At 39.3% G+C, this 14,055-nt stretch overlaps 1 protein-coding gene and 1 pseudogene across 1 annotated transcript in view; both read left to right on the top strand.

The window, feature by feature from the left end:
* The window catches only part of LOC139186639 (uncharacterized), a 35,782-nt gene extending 29,087 nt beyond the window's left edge, over positions 1-6,695 (top strand). The window contains exons 6-7 of the mRNA XM_070801925.1: positions 119-228; positions 2,284-6,695. The gene's annotated coding sequence lies outside the window, so the exon portion shown is untranslated. The remainder of the gene's footprint in view (positions 1-118; positions 229-2,283) is intronic.
* Positions 1-14,055, top strand: part of LOC139186452 (large ribosomal subunit protein eL31-like) — a 91,904-nt pseudogene that overhangs the window by 22,919 nt on the left and 54,930 nt on the right.

The raw sequence follows: 14,055 nt of genomic DNA, 5'->3' as shown, positions 1-14,055 counted from the left end.
GTTCATCATGATAATTATTGTCTTGGGTGTAGATTAATTTGAAAGATGATTCTGGAGAAAAGTGGTATGTCTTATCCCTGAGAATATACAGTTATGCTCTTCTTCATATTTCCTCCAGGTTAACATATTAATAAAGGCTAATGTTTTCTGCATGGTTACTCCTTGCCAGGCACTGTTCCAAGTGCTTTCCTGGGTGAAAGTGTGAGACCTTTGCAACAACGCTCGCAGGTATGTCCCGTGGTTCCCATTGTACAGATGAGCCAACTAAGTCTCCATGTGGTGCTGAGTGATTTGCCTAAAGTCACATTTGGTTCCTAGCACAGTGCAGATTAAAACCCCAGTTATCAGGCTTCAGAGCCCACACTCCTCAACCCTGTACTACCTACTCAGAAGTTTTCTCCTCTAAAATAGAACTACTTGATTGATTAGTTAATTTAAAACCAAAGGTAATACTTTAATTGGTTTTTCTGAAGTTTCATTAATATTTTGTTCCAAGTTTCACAAAGGAAAGAAAAAAAAAAAAACAACCCACTGAACATTCATGAAATACTAAAGGGCATTGTTAAATCTTGTATTCATTGTGCTGCTTCATTGTACTGAAATGAAAACTGTGTGGAATGAAATCATCCTGTGAAATGTGTCTTTAGAAAACAATTTTATAGCATTTGTGTCCAGAAGACAAGGTTAGAAACAGAGGTGGGTTGGAATAACCCAGAGAAAATATGGAAGAAGAAAAAGAATAGGTTCAAGCCAAGCTGAGGGGGTTAACATGGTGTCTAGGAATTCTCAGACCCCTGGCTGGTGTTGGGCCATTGGGGTGCCCAGTCAGACCCCTATTTCAGGACACTTTTGTGAGAGAGTTACCAGGATTTTCACTTGACTGGGGCCTAGGTGGCGGTTTTAAATTTGATCCTAAATTTCTAAGTATATTCTACTTCACCCTATTCAGGCAGCTAATGGGATTTAGAGGCCAGAAAATAAAGAGAGAGGATTACATGAGAAGGGAGGTGGGCTGAGGAGTGCAAAATTGCTCTCTAATGTAAGTAGTTGATTTTATTATGTGGGCAAGTGCTTAGTGATTTTCTTTGTGCTGGGCTGTTGCATACAGATAGGATAGATGAGAAACATTTTAGAAAACTTGCTTAAATATTTATGGATATGTTGGCTTTGTACCGTGTATATTGGTAACAGTATAAATGATGTTTCTGGGGCAGCTGCTGCTGCTGCTGCTAAGTCACTTCAGTTGTGTCCGACTCTGTGCGACCCCATGGACTACAGCCTTCCAGGCTCCTCCACCCATGGGATTTTCCAGGCAAAAAGGAGTGGGTTGCCTTCTCTGTGTTTCTGGGGAGTGTTATTTTATTCCTAGTTTCATGGGTCTGTAATATCAACGAAGCCCAGGCTATGCCAAGATCATTTAGAGCATTAGTTAAAGTTTGAAAAGCATTTGAAAGGCTTTGTTGAGCATCTAAGCATGTAAGTATGTTCCTGATGAACAGTGATATACTTAAACTTACTATGTCAAATCAGAGGGAAACTCATTGCTGCTAAGTCACTTCAGTCATGTCCAACACTGCAAACCCCATAGACGGCAGCCCATCAGGCTCCCCCATCCCTGGGATTCTCCAGGCAAGAACACTGGAGTGGGTTGCCATTTCCTTCTCCAATGCATGAAAGTGAAAAGTGAAAGTGAAGTCGCTCAGTTGTGCCCGACTCTTAGCGACCCCATGGACTGCAGCCTACCAGGCTCCTCCATCCATGGGATTTTCCAGGCAAGAGTACTGGAGTGAGTTGCCATTGCCTGCTCCGTGTTTCTGGGGAGTGTTATTTTATTCCTAGTTTCATGGGTCTGTAATATCAACAAAGCCCTGCTACTGCTACTGCTAAGTCCAGGTTATGCCAAGATCATTTAGAGCATTAGATAAAGTTTGAAAAGGATTTAAAAGGCTTTGTTGAGCATCTAAGCATGTAAGTATGTTCCTGATGAACAGTGATAAACTTAGTATGTCAAATCAGAGGTAAACTCATTGACATAATGCAATAAAAGGTTAATCAAATACTATGGTTTATACACACTTATTAGAGAAAGTCATAGTTGTGTGATTTAAAATAATTAACAATTTAAAGAGGTTTTTTGTATTGTAGCATTTCTTTACATAATGGAAGTTGGGCATGTCCCACATGGCTAATATGTTTCTTTCTTTTTTTTTTTTTTCTTTTTTTTCCCCATCCTGAACCCTCCTCCCTCCTCCGTCCCCACACCATCCCTCTGGGTCGTCCCAGTGCACCAGCCCCAAGCATCCAGTATCGTGCATTGAACCTGGACTGGCATCTCGTTTCATACATGATATTTTACATGTTTCAATGCCATTCTCCCAAATCTTCCCACCTTCTCCCTCTCCCACAGAGTCCATAAGACTGTTCTATACGTCAGTGTCTCTTTTGCTGTCTTGTATACAGGGTTATCATTACCATCTTTCTAAATTCCATATATATGCGTTAGTATACTGTATTGGTGTTTTTCCTTCTGGCTTACTTCACTCTGTATAATAGGCTCCAGTTTCATCCACCTCATTAGAACTGATTCAAATGTATTCTTTTTAATGGCTGAGTAATACTCCATTGTGTATATGTTTCTGTCTTCATTTGTAACACCTGTATCTGATACCATGTGATACAAGGTTTCAGTTCAGTTCAGTTCAGTCTCTCAGTCGTGTGTGACTCTTTGTGACCTCATGAACCACAGCACACCAGGCCTCCCTATCCATCACCAACTCCTGGAGTCGACCCAAACCCATGTCCATCGAGTCGATGATGCCATCCAACCATCTCATCCTCTGTCATCCCTCCTGCCCTCAATCTTTCCCAGCATCAGGGTCTTTTCAAATGAGTCAGCTCTTTGCATCAGGTGGCCAAAGTATTGGAGTTTCAGTTTCAACATCAGTCCTTCCAATGAACACCCAGGACTGATCTTCTTTAGGATGGACTGGTTGGATCTTCTTGCAGTCCAGGGGACTCTCAAGAGTCTTCTCCAACACCACAGTTCAAAAGCATCAATTCTTCGGCACTCAGCTTTCTTTATAGTCCAACTCTCACATCCATACATGCTACTGCTAAGTCACTTCAGTCGTGTCCAACTCTGTGTGACCCCATAGACAGCAGCCCACCAGGCTCCCCCATCCCTGGGATTCTCCAAGCAAGAACACTGGAGTGGGTTGTCATTTCCTTCTCCAATGCATGAAAGTGAAAAGTGAAAGTGAAGTCGCTCAGTCGTGTCCGACCCTCAGCGACCCCATGGCCTGCAGCCTTCCAGGTTCCCCCGCCCATGGGATTTTCCAGGCAAGAGTACTGGAGTGGAGTGCCATTGCCCTCTCCAACATCCATACATGACCACTGGAAAAACCATAGCCTTGACTAGATGGACCTTTGTTGGCAAAGTAATGTCTCTGCTTTTTAATATGCTAGCTAGGTTGGTCATAACTTTCCTTCCAAGGAGTAAGTGTCTTTTAATTTCATGGCTGCAATCACCATCTGCAGTGATTTTGGAGCCCAGAAAAATAAAGTCTGCCACGGTTTCCCCATCTATATGCTGCACAATTGCACTCATCTCACATGCTAGTAAAGTAATGCTTGAAATTCTCCAAGCCAGGCTTCAGCAATACGTAAACCATGAACTTCCAGATATTCAGGCTGGATTTAGAAAAGGCAGAGGAAACAGAGGTCAAATTGCCAACATCTGATGGATCATCAAAAAAGCAAGAGAGTTCCAGAAAAACATCTATTTCTGCTTTATTGATTATGCCAAAGCCTTTGACTGTGTGGATCACAATAAACTGTGGAAAATTCTGAAAGAGATGGGAATACCAGACCACCTGACCTGCCTCTTGAGAAACCTGTTTGCAAGTCAGGAAGCAACAGTTAGAACTGGACATGGAACAACAGACTGGTTCCAAATAGGAAAAGGAGTACATCAAGGCTGTATATTGTCACCCTGCTTATTTAACTTATATGCAGAGTACATCATGAGAAACGCTGGGCTAGAAGAAGCACAAGCTGGAATCAAGATTGCGGGGAGAAATATCAATAACCTCAGATATGCAGATGACACCACCCTTATGGTAGAAAATGAAGAACTAAAAAGTCTCTTGATGAAAGTGAAAGAGGAGAGTGAAAAAGTTGGCTTAAAGCTCAACATTCAGAAAACTAAGATACAAGGTTTGGGGGGGGGCGGCAAAAAACTTTAACCTGCCAAAGAAACACAATTGCCTTATTTCTGCATTCATAGCACATCCTAATGAGTAATGCCCACATTAATTTTAACTTTGTTTCTCTGAAGTTTGGTGGACTTTGTTGCCTGAAATGTTCAACTGATTGTTAGAACCCAGAAGAGCAGAGATACATTGGTGGTAGAAGAAACCTTAATGCATTCAACTAGAAAATAGTTTAAGAAGTTGAAACCTTTTAGATAATTAAGAATGTTAATTTTATCAGCTGCAGCATTTCATTTAAAGTGCTTCATGTTGAGCCTCTTTGGTGGTGTCTACGTGGTTTGTGCTTTTGCATATTGAGAACAATGGTGTCTGTGTTGTTTTACATGTATTTGGTTTTTTAAAATTTTTATTGGATCATGGTTGATTTACAATGCTATGTTAGTTTCTGCTGAACAGCAGAGTGAATCATACTCCACTTTTTCCAAAACATCTGTTGAACTTACAAGAAAGATGTGAGAATAAAGGGTATCTCTAAAATTGTACTACATACCTCAGTTTTAAATTGTTTTCATAGCTTAAATTTTTAAGAAAAGCCATTCAAATTTTAATTGTTCAGTATTTAAATTAAAAAATGTAGAGATTCATATCTTTAAGAAATCTCTTAAAATATAATTTTAAAAGGAACTCTATTAAGCTTAAATACATAAAGAACTGTGCACAAGTCTTTAGGAGTACAACTGAAGAAATTTTTACAAAATACACACACTTTTGTAATCATCTTGGTCAACATGTGAAACAATGTTAATATCCCATAAACCTCTGCTTTATAAACACTCTTTTGTAATCATCTTGGTCAATACATGAAACAATGTTAATATCCCATAAACCTCCTCTTTCAGTCACCAAAGTTCAGTTCAGTTCAGTTCAGTCAATCAGTCGTGTCTGATTCTTTGCGACCACATGGACTGCAGCATGCCAGGCCTCTCTGTCCATCACCAACTCCTGAAGTTTACTCAAACTCGTGTCCATTGAGTCAGTGATGCCAAAATGTAACTTTTAAACTGCAAATATATGGATTATTAAGTTGAAGTGTGAATTTTAAATTGTCATAGATCAGACTCGAAAATAAATTTACTACCAAACCCTATCAGGTAAGTATTTACACATAAAGGTTAGGAAAAACAATAGGAATTAGAAATCTTGTTTTCATGCTTATTCACTTTTGACTTAGTCGTCTATGACAAACTTGCTAAGAATAGATTTGTGTTATTAAGAAAGTATGAAAATTTTACTATTTATTTGAACTGTTGAATTTTGTCTATAAGCAAATAAAGTGCTCTTCTATTGACCCCACCCATTAAAAAAAGAAAGAAAGAAACAAAAACAACCTTCTAGACATGAGGGCATTTCAATTAATATTTTTTTTTAACTTTTTGACAATACATTTTAAACTTTAAAACCAAGATGAGATTTAAGATTAAAAGTTGAAATAAGAGATGATGACTCTTGGTCTCCCAATAATATATTCTAAAATCTTAAAATATTTTTAAGAACAAATATTAAAAGCAGCAAGGGAAAAACAACAAATAACACACAAGGGAATTCCCATAAGGATAACAGCTGATCTTTCAATAGAAACTCTTCAAGCCAGGAGGGAATGGCAAGACATACTTAAAATGATGAAAGAAAATAACCTACAGCCCAGATTATTGTACCCAGCAAGGATCTCATTCAAGTATGAAGGAGAAACCAAAAGCTTTTCAGACAAGCAAAAGCTGAGAGAATTCTGCACCACCAAACCAGCTCTCCAACAAATACTAAAGGATATTCTCTAGACAGGAAACACAAAAACGGTGTATAAACTCGAACCCAAAACAATAAAGTAAATGGCAACGGGATCATACTTATCAGTAATTACCTTAAACATAAATGGGTTGAATGCCCCAACCAAAAGACAAAGACTGGCTGAATGGATACAAAAACAAGACCCCTACATATGTTGTCTACAAGAGACCCACCTCAAAACAGGGGACACATACAGACTGAAAGTGAAGGGCTGGAAAAAGATGTTCCATGCAAATAGGGACTAAAAGAAAGCAGGAGTCACAATACTCGTATCAGATAAATTAGACTCTAAAACAAAGGCTGTGAAAAGAGACAAAGAAGGTTACTACATAATGATCAAAGGATCAATCCAAGAAGAAGATATAACAATTATAAATATATATGCACCCAACATGGGAGCACCGCAGTATGTAAGACAAATGCTAACAAGTATGAAAGGAGAAATTAACAATAACACAATAATAGTGGGAGACTTTAATACCCCACTCACACCTATGGATAGATCAACTAAACAGAAAATTAGCAAGGAAAAAAAAAAAAAAAAGAGGTGTGTAAGGCAACTGGAAATTTAAACATCACTGGATATTTAATGATATTAAGAATTTATTCTTAAAAAAAAAAAAAAAAGAAACCAATATTCATTGCAATACTATTTACAATAGCCAAGAAATGAAAGCATGAATAAAGAAGATGTGGTACATGTATACAATGAAATATTACTCAACATTAAAAGGAGTGAAATAATGCCATTTGCAGCAACATGGATAGACCTAAAGATGATCATACTAAGTGAACAAAGTCAGAGAAAGACAAATACATATGATATCACATATGTGAAATCTTAAAAAATGATATAAATGAACTTATTTACAAAACGGACAGACCCAAAGACATAGAAAACAAACTTATGGTTCCCAAAGAGGAAAGAGGGAGAGGGATAAATTAGGGATATTAGATTAATAGATACACTCCTATATATAAATCAGAAAAGCAACAAAGTCCTACCGTATAGCACAGGGAACTCTACTCAGTATTCTGTAATAACCTATAAGGGAAAAAATCTGAAAATAATATGTGTAACTGAATCATTTTGGTGTATACCTGAAACTAAAGAACACTGTGAATCAATTATTAAAAAAAAAAAAGAAAATAAAATAAAATCTGTTTCTGTTAAAAAAAAAAAAAACAAAATAAAAGCGAATCACATGAAAAAAATAAAATAAAATCTTAAGAATTTTGATCTTGAGTACTCTGTTGGAGGAACACAAATAGTGGTCCTGTTATTTCGAAACTATATGTAATTATAAAGGAAAATCTGATCTGTGTTGTACAAAAACTATGCTTAAAGTTGTGGAAAGTTTAGTTTTTAATATGACTGAGGAAAACCATTCTAGAAAGAGTCAGCATGCAAGAATCCACAGAAGTTTTACCTCTTTTAGAAAAATTCTTCATTGTTATTTATTAAAGTAGTATATACCTAAGGTTATAATAATAAATATATGTATAAATTTAAGTACAGTGAGGTTTACTGCAACATTATTTATAATAGTGAAAAATTACAAGCAAGGTGAAATATGCAACACTGATGGAAATAGTGAAATAAATTATGGTATATCAAACATTGGAATACTATATAAGTATTTACAAAATTTTCAGGAAAAATGCCTTTGGACAATGTTAAAATATTGCATTAGGTATTCAAAGCTAGATTCAAAACTATCCAAAGAGCATGGTACCACTTTTGTAATGAGACTGAATTGATCTATTTTCTCTAATGGTATAATACTATCAGTATTTTGGCATAGATTTATACCAAAATAAGATTACACCGAAGTAAGAATACACCAAAATAAGATTATCAGTGGTTTTTCTTTTTATACTTTACTTTCCAAAAGTAAGTTTATTATCTATAATAAACATGTATTATTTTTATTTGTTAACTAACATCTTTATAACTTAAAAATAATGCCTGAACTCATACTGTATATAAAGTTTTGAATTGTTTTTTCTCTGTTAAAATTAACATTGAGGGTGAATAAGGAGCTCAGATGTAAACCTTTGCATGTATGATCAATAATTTTCAACAAGAGTGCCCAGACCACTTAATGTGAAAAGATAAATCTTTTCAACAAATAGTGTGAGGAAACCTGAATATCCACATGCAAAAGAATGAAGTTGGGCCCTTACTTTATACCCTGTACAAAAATCAACCTGAAATGGATCAAATACCTAACTGCAAGGTCTAAAATTATACAACTCTTAGAAGAAAACATGCTTTATGACATTAGATTTGGTTCTGTTTATTGGATGTGAGATCAAAAGGACAGACATCAAGAACAAAAATAGATAAATTGATAAACTACATCGGAGTTAAAACTGTCTTTACAAACAAAGGACACTCAGTAGAGTGAAAAGGCATCCCATAGAATGGAACAAAATATTTGCAGATAATGTATCTGTTAAAGATTTAATGTCCAGAATATATACAGAACTATACTTCAACAATGGGGAAAAAGTCCAATTTAAAAGTGGACAAGTATTTGAGAAGAAATTTCTCTAAAAAAGGTATACAAATAGCCATTATGTGCAAATAAGCTCAACATCACTAACCATTAGGGAAATGCAAATCAAAACCACAATAAATACTACCTTGTATGCATTAGGATGGCTATCCTGAAGGACAAAAACAACAAGCAGAAAATAACAAGTGTTGGTGAGGATGTAGAGAAATAGGAAGGCTGGTGCATTGCTGGTGGGAACATAAGATGGTGCAGCCACTATGGAAAATAGTATGGCAGTTTTTAAAAAAATAAAAAATAGAATTACTATAAAATCCAGCAATTCGACTTGTGCATACATACCCAAAAGGATTGAAAGTAGGATGTCGAAGAGATATTTGTATACCCATGTTCATAGTAGAATTATTTGACAATAGCTAAAATGTGGAAGCAGCCCAAATTGTCAACAGGTGAATGGATAAGCAAAATGTGATACATGCATACAGTAGAATATTATTTTGTCTTGAAAAGGAAAGCCATTCTGACACACACTACAACATGGTTGAAGTGCAAGGACATTATACTATGTGAAACAAGCTTGTCACAAAGATACAAAAATAGGAGGTACCTAGAGTAGTCAAATTCAGAAATAAAGTATTTAAGATGGGGTGGCTGCCAGAGGGTAGGGGAAGCAGGGGAGTGTGGACCTGTGGTTTAATGGGTATAGAGTTCCAATTTTGTAAGATAAAAAGAGTTAGGGAGATTGGTTGTACAACATTCTAAATGTACCTATACTATGAACTGTGCACTTAAAAGGATTAAGATGGTAAAATTAATCTATATATTTGCCACAGTTTTAGAAATGATATTTAGGAGATTTGTTTCCCCTTGTTATATAAGACCTACTGCTGCTGCTGCTAAGTCACTTCAGTCGTGTCTGACTCTGTGCGACCCCATAGACGGCAGTCCACCAGGCTCCCCCATCCCTGGGATTCTCCAGGCAAGAACACTGGAGTGGGTTGCCATTTCCTTCTCCAATGCATGAAAGTGAAGTTGCTCAGTCGTGTCCGACTCTTCTCGGCCCCATGGACTTCAGCCTATCAGGCTCTGCCATCCATGGGATTTTCCAGGCAAGAGTACTGGAGTGGGGTGCCATTGCCTTCTCCATAAGACCTACTATAAAGCATGTAAGAAAATAGGTTATTGATGAAGTTGTTTCTAGTGGTCTACTTATTTAAGAACCATCCTTAAGGACATTTAACTTTTTGAAGAAGGTAGTCTCTCAAGGAGAGGTGGAGGAGGGGAGCAGAACTCCCCACCCCTTAGAACTCCCCACCCCTTAAGTATGTGTTGTGTAGAGTGATTTTCTTCCAAAGAGAGCAGTATGGAAAGTGGCTGGAGGTTGGGGGTGAAGAAAGAGTAGTGTTCCGGTGGAGAAATCTGACAAACACTGCCTCCGGCAGAGGATCAGGACCTCAAGGGTGATAAGTCACGTTGATAGTTTGAACCCTTGGTATGATGACATTTCACGTCTGTGGTTCTTCCTCTCCCAAACTCATAATCCAGTCTGTTCTGATGCAAACCTCTAGTCTGATAAAAAGATCAGGCCATCGTCAGTGCAAGGTCATCCTACAGAATGTTTGACTAGTACTCCTTGCAACGATCAAGGTCATCAAAAGCAAGAAAAGTCTGAGAAATTGTCACAGCCAAGAGGAGTCTAAGGAGACAAGTTAATGTGATGTGGTGTCCTGGATGGAATAAAGACATTAGGCAAAAACTAAGGAAATTGGAATAACCTGTGGACTTCAGTAATAATGATATGCCAGTGTAGATTTGAGAATTGTAACAAATGTACTATATTAATGTAAGATTAATAACAGAGGAAACCGAGTGTGGGGTATGTGAGTGCTCTGCATTATCCTCTTAAATTTTTTTAAACAAATACAAAGTTCTAAAAAATAAAGCCTATTAAAAAAAAATAAGGTAGCCCTTCAGAACAGTGGGGAGAGGACTGCATTTTCAATATATGGTATTGAGACAGTTGGTTCACAAATCAGGTTCCCAGGGAAACAGATACTAAGATGCTGGGATTTGGGTACAAGAGGTGAAGTACTCTAAGGAAAAATGAGATTGGACAGAGGGAGGAGTGGAAATGGGTTAGAGTTACAACAGAGACCCTAACCAATCCCATAGGAAACTCTGGAGCTGAGAAGACCTTTCAAAAAGATCCCAAATCAAGACAAAGGTGCTAAGCCTCTGTACCTCCATACTAAACAGTCATTAGTTAAGTTAAATCGCTCAGTTGTGTCCAACTCTTTGTGACCCCATGGACTATAGGCTACCAGGCTCCTCCATCCATGGGATTTTCCAGGCAAGAGTACTGGAGTGGGGTGCCATTTCCTTCTCCAGGAGATCTTCCCAACCCAGGGATTGAACCCGGGTCTCCCACATTGTAGGCAGATGCTTTCCAGTCATTAGATATATACAAATCATGGGGAGGGGTCGGAGCCTTGGGCAAAACATCTTTCTTTGGCCAAGGGCAATTCCTGAAGAGTGATGAAGCTGTGAGTTGTCAACAGCCAACACTATCATCAGAATTGGAGAAAGGCGTCCCAAGAGATGCCACCCTGAGTCACCAGGCTGTCACTGTATTCTTCTCACTCCTAGCAAGGAAGGAGCAATCCTTTTTCTCCCCCAGTGATCACTGTCAGGTACTCTGTGTGTGCTCAGTCGTTTCAGTCATGTCCAATTCTGTGCTACTCTGTGGACTAAAACTCAGCAGGCTCCTCTGTCCATGGGATTCTCCAGGCAAGAATATTGGAGTGGGTCGCCATGCCTTCGTCATCAGGAACTCTTTACAGAATGGTAATTACTTTCCTTGCCTGCTGGTCTCTCAGCACAAAGAGCTTGAAGTGATTTGGAGGGAGCCGTGCTTTAAGTTTATGAACAGTCTTGCTGTGTCTCTTGGTGGAAGCAAGAATTGTGGATACAGGAAGCACACATTTCTTAAGTACGTTATTGGAAGTGATGGTAACATGTTCTACTCCTACATCCAAACCTTAGTTCCCGTATATTTTATGTTCCCATATATTTTATTTATGACACAATATCATGTAATGGTGATTGACTTCAGGTGTATACCATGTCCCAAGGAGCAGCTATCCAGGGTATCACCTCTAAGCCAGCTTTGGCTTTGGTTCAGTTGTCTTCAAGTGGCCATCCCACTGCCCTCTCTGCCCAGCAGCTTCTGAATAATGTAAGTAAAGAAAAGTTGATCTCATGGTCATATGCCCATTGCTGCACCTTCTCTGAAGAAAGGTGGCTTGATGTGATACAGTGTGGGCCCTAATCACTGATCGAGCACCACCTCTTAGATAGTGGTGTAGCTTAGGTTGTGTGGGTGTCAAAGAGAACTGCCTGTACCTATAGCATGTATCAGTCAGAAGCCTGCCCCTGTCAGGGTGGAAGGGCTCCAGTGTAATCAATTTGCCATCACATGAGCAGTTGGTGTCCTTAACTGGTTACCATGTTGAGGACTGCATGGTGTTAGTCTCTGTTATTGGCAGAATGAACTTTCAGCAGTGGCAGCAACTGGCTCAGACTTGGTGAATGGCAGTCCATGCTGTTGGGCTCATCCCTAGCACCATGGCTGTTCCATTCATGAGCTCACTGACTCACTGTGGGGTGGTGGATCACAGATGCTGGCTGATGGGAACTGGCTTCCTTGTGGGAATTAACACACAATATAAAGAACGTTACATTTTATGTCCAATGCCATTGGCTCATCCACATCCCTCTTCCCCAGGCCTCCTTTAAAAAAAAATCCTTCTAGTACACTGTATTTTCTATTTGTATTGCCAGTGACATGGCTTTATTTTCTAATAGGCTTTCTCTAGTTTCAGAGAGTGGGGGCCTCTTTGGTTTCACTGTGCGTGCTTCTCATTGCACTTACTTCTCGTTGTGTAGCACATGTTCTTGGGTGTACAGGCTTCAGTAGTTGTGGCACATGGGCTTAGTTGTGGGATCTTCCCAGACCAGGGATCACACTGGTGTCCCCTACAATGCAAGGTGGATTCTTAACCACTGGACCACCAGGGAAGCCCCTTCCCCAGGCCTCCTAACCCCAATTGTTTTGTTATCTGTTGCTGCGTAGCAAACTACCCCTAAACTTAGTTATTATAATTTAATTATAGCTCATGACTTTGTGGTTTGGCTGGGCTCATTTGGGGGGTCTTTTCTACTTGTGCTGTGTGGGATTTTTCACTCAGTTGCAGTCAGATGAGGCTGGGCTGGATATCCAGGTGCCTCATTGCTCCTCCATGTGGCCACTCCATTCAGCAAAATAGCCAGAACTTCCTACATGTTGTCTTCAGTGTCAAATTGCAAAGAACTGGAAGCTGCTTGACCTTCTTGGTGCCTGCCTTCCAAAGTCCCAGAATATCGCCTCCTTGCATGCTGTTAATCAATGCAGTCATGGGCTCCAGCCTAGATCGATGGGACATAAGCTTTGTCTCAGGTGGGAGTAGCAGTAGGTGCATGCAGGCAGGGGCAGAATTATTCAGGGTTGTCCCTGGAGAATAGCTGCCACAGTCCACCCTCTGCCCACAATTCACATTTCTCCCTTACACAAAACACAGCTCGTCCCTTTTCCCAGGACCACCAGTCTCATCCCATAATGGTATCAACTTGAACCCAGGATTTTATCATCTAAATCAGGCATGGACATTGATGGATCTTCTCAGTTGTGTTTCTTTGGATGTGGCTCCTTAGTATGGTTCTTCTTGCTCTAAAGATCTATAAATTAGAGAAGTTACTTGCTTAGAGATGATAAGACAAGAATAGGAAAACTGGAATAGCCACGGGGGTGGGATGGGGAAACAGTAGGCACACCATAGTCATGATTTATGAGCTTCTGAAATCGTGCAGGGCACACATTCCCGGTCCTTCACTGTAGGCCAGTCCTGATCTCTAGGATTAGTTCCCAAGAGTCTTGGCTCTGCCCTGAGTCATCCTTCGTTTCCCATAATAAATAGCCCCTCTCTGAAGGTAAGCAGCTTTCTTAGCCTGCTTACTGCCTGCAGAAGTTTGAGGGTCTTGAGACCTCTTTTCATCATAAAATGACTATTCCTTTCAGTCCAAGTGGATACAGTTCATTTAAAACATCATGCACTTTGTTTATATCAGATCACGGACAACTCCACTGGAGGAAAGCCACAGCTACGTATTTTTCTGAAACGGGCCTGTGAAGTTCCTCTGGGACTACGTCCTTGGGATTCTTAGAAGCCCTGTTGTCTGGGAGAGAGGCCATATGAGGCACACCCAGAGGATTCTTAGAAGGCTCTTTGTTCGGCTGAAAGGACTTTATGACACATCACTTAAAATCTTCCTGAGGTTTCAACAAAGTGTCTCACGGTCCCACCCTTAATCTGAACTTGACACTGAGGTATGTTTTTCTTTGTGTGTCCTGATTTTATTTTTTTTCCCTTTCCCTCTGAGTCCAT

The sequence above is a fragment of the Bos indicus genome, chromosome 13 (genome assembly GCF_029378745.1).
Source record: "Bos indicus isolate NIAB-ARS_2022 breed Sahiwal x Tharparkar chromosome 13, NIAB-ARS_B.indTharparkar_mat_pri_1.0, whole genome shotgun sequence".
Taxonomy (NCBI): domain Eukaryota; kingdom Metazoa; phylum Chordata; class Mammalia; order Artiodactyla; family Bovidae; genus Bos; species Bos indicus.
This window is presented reverse-complemented; position numbering and strand designations above follow the sequence as displayed.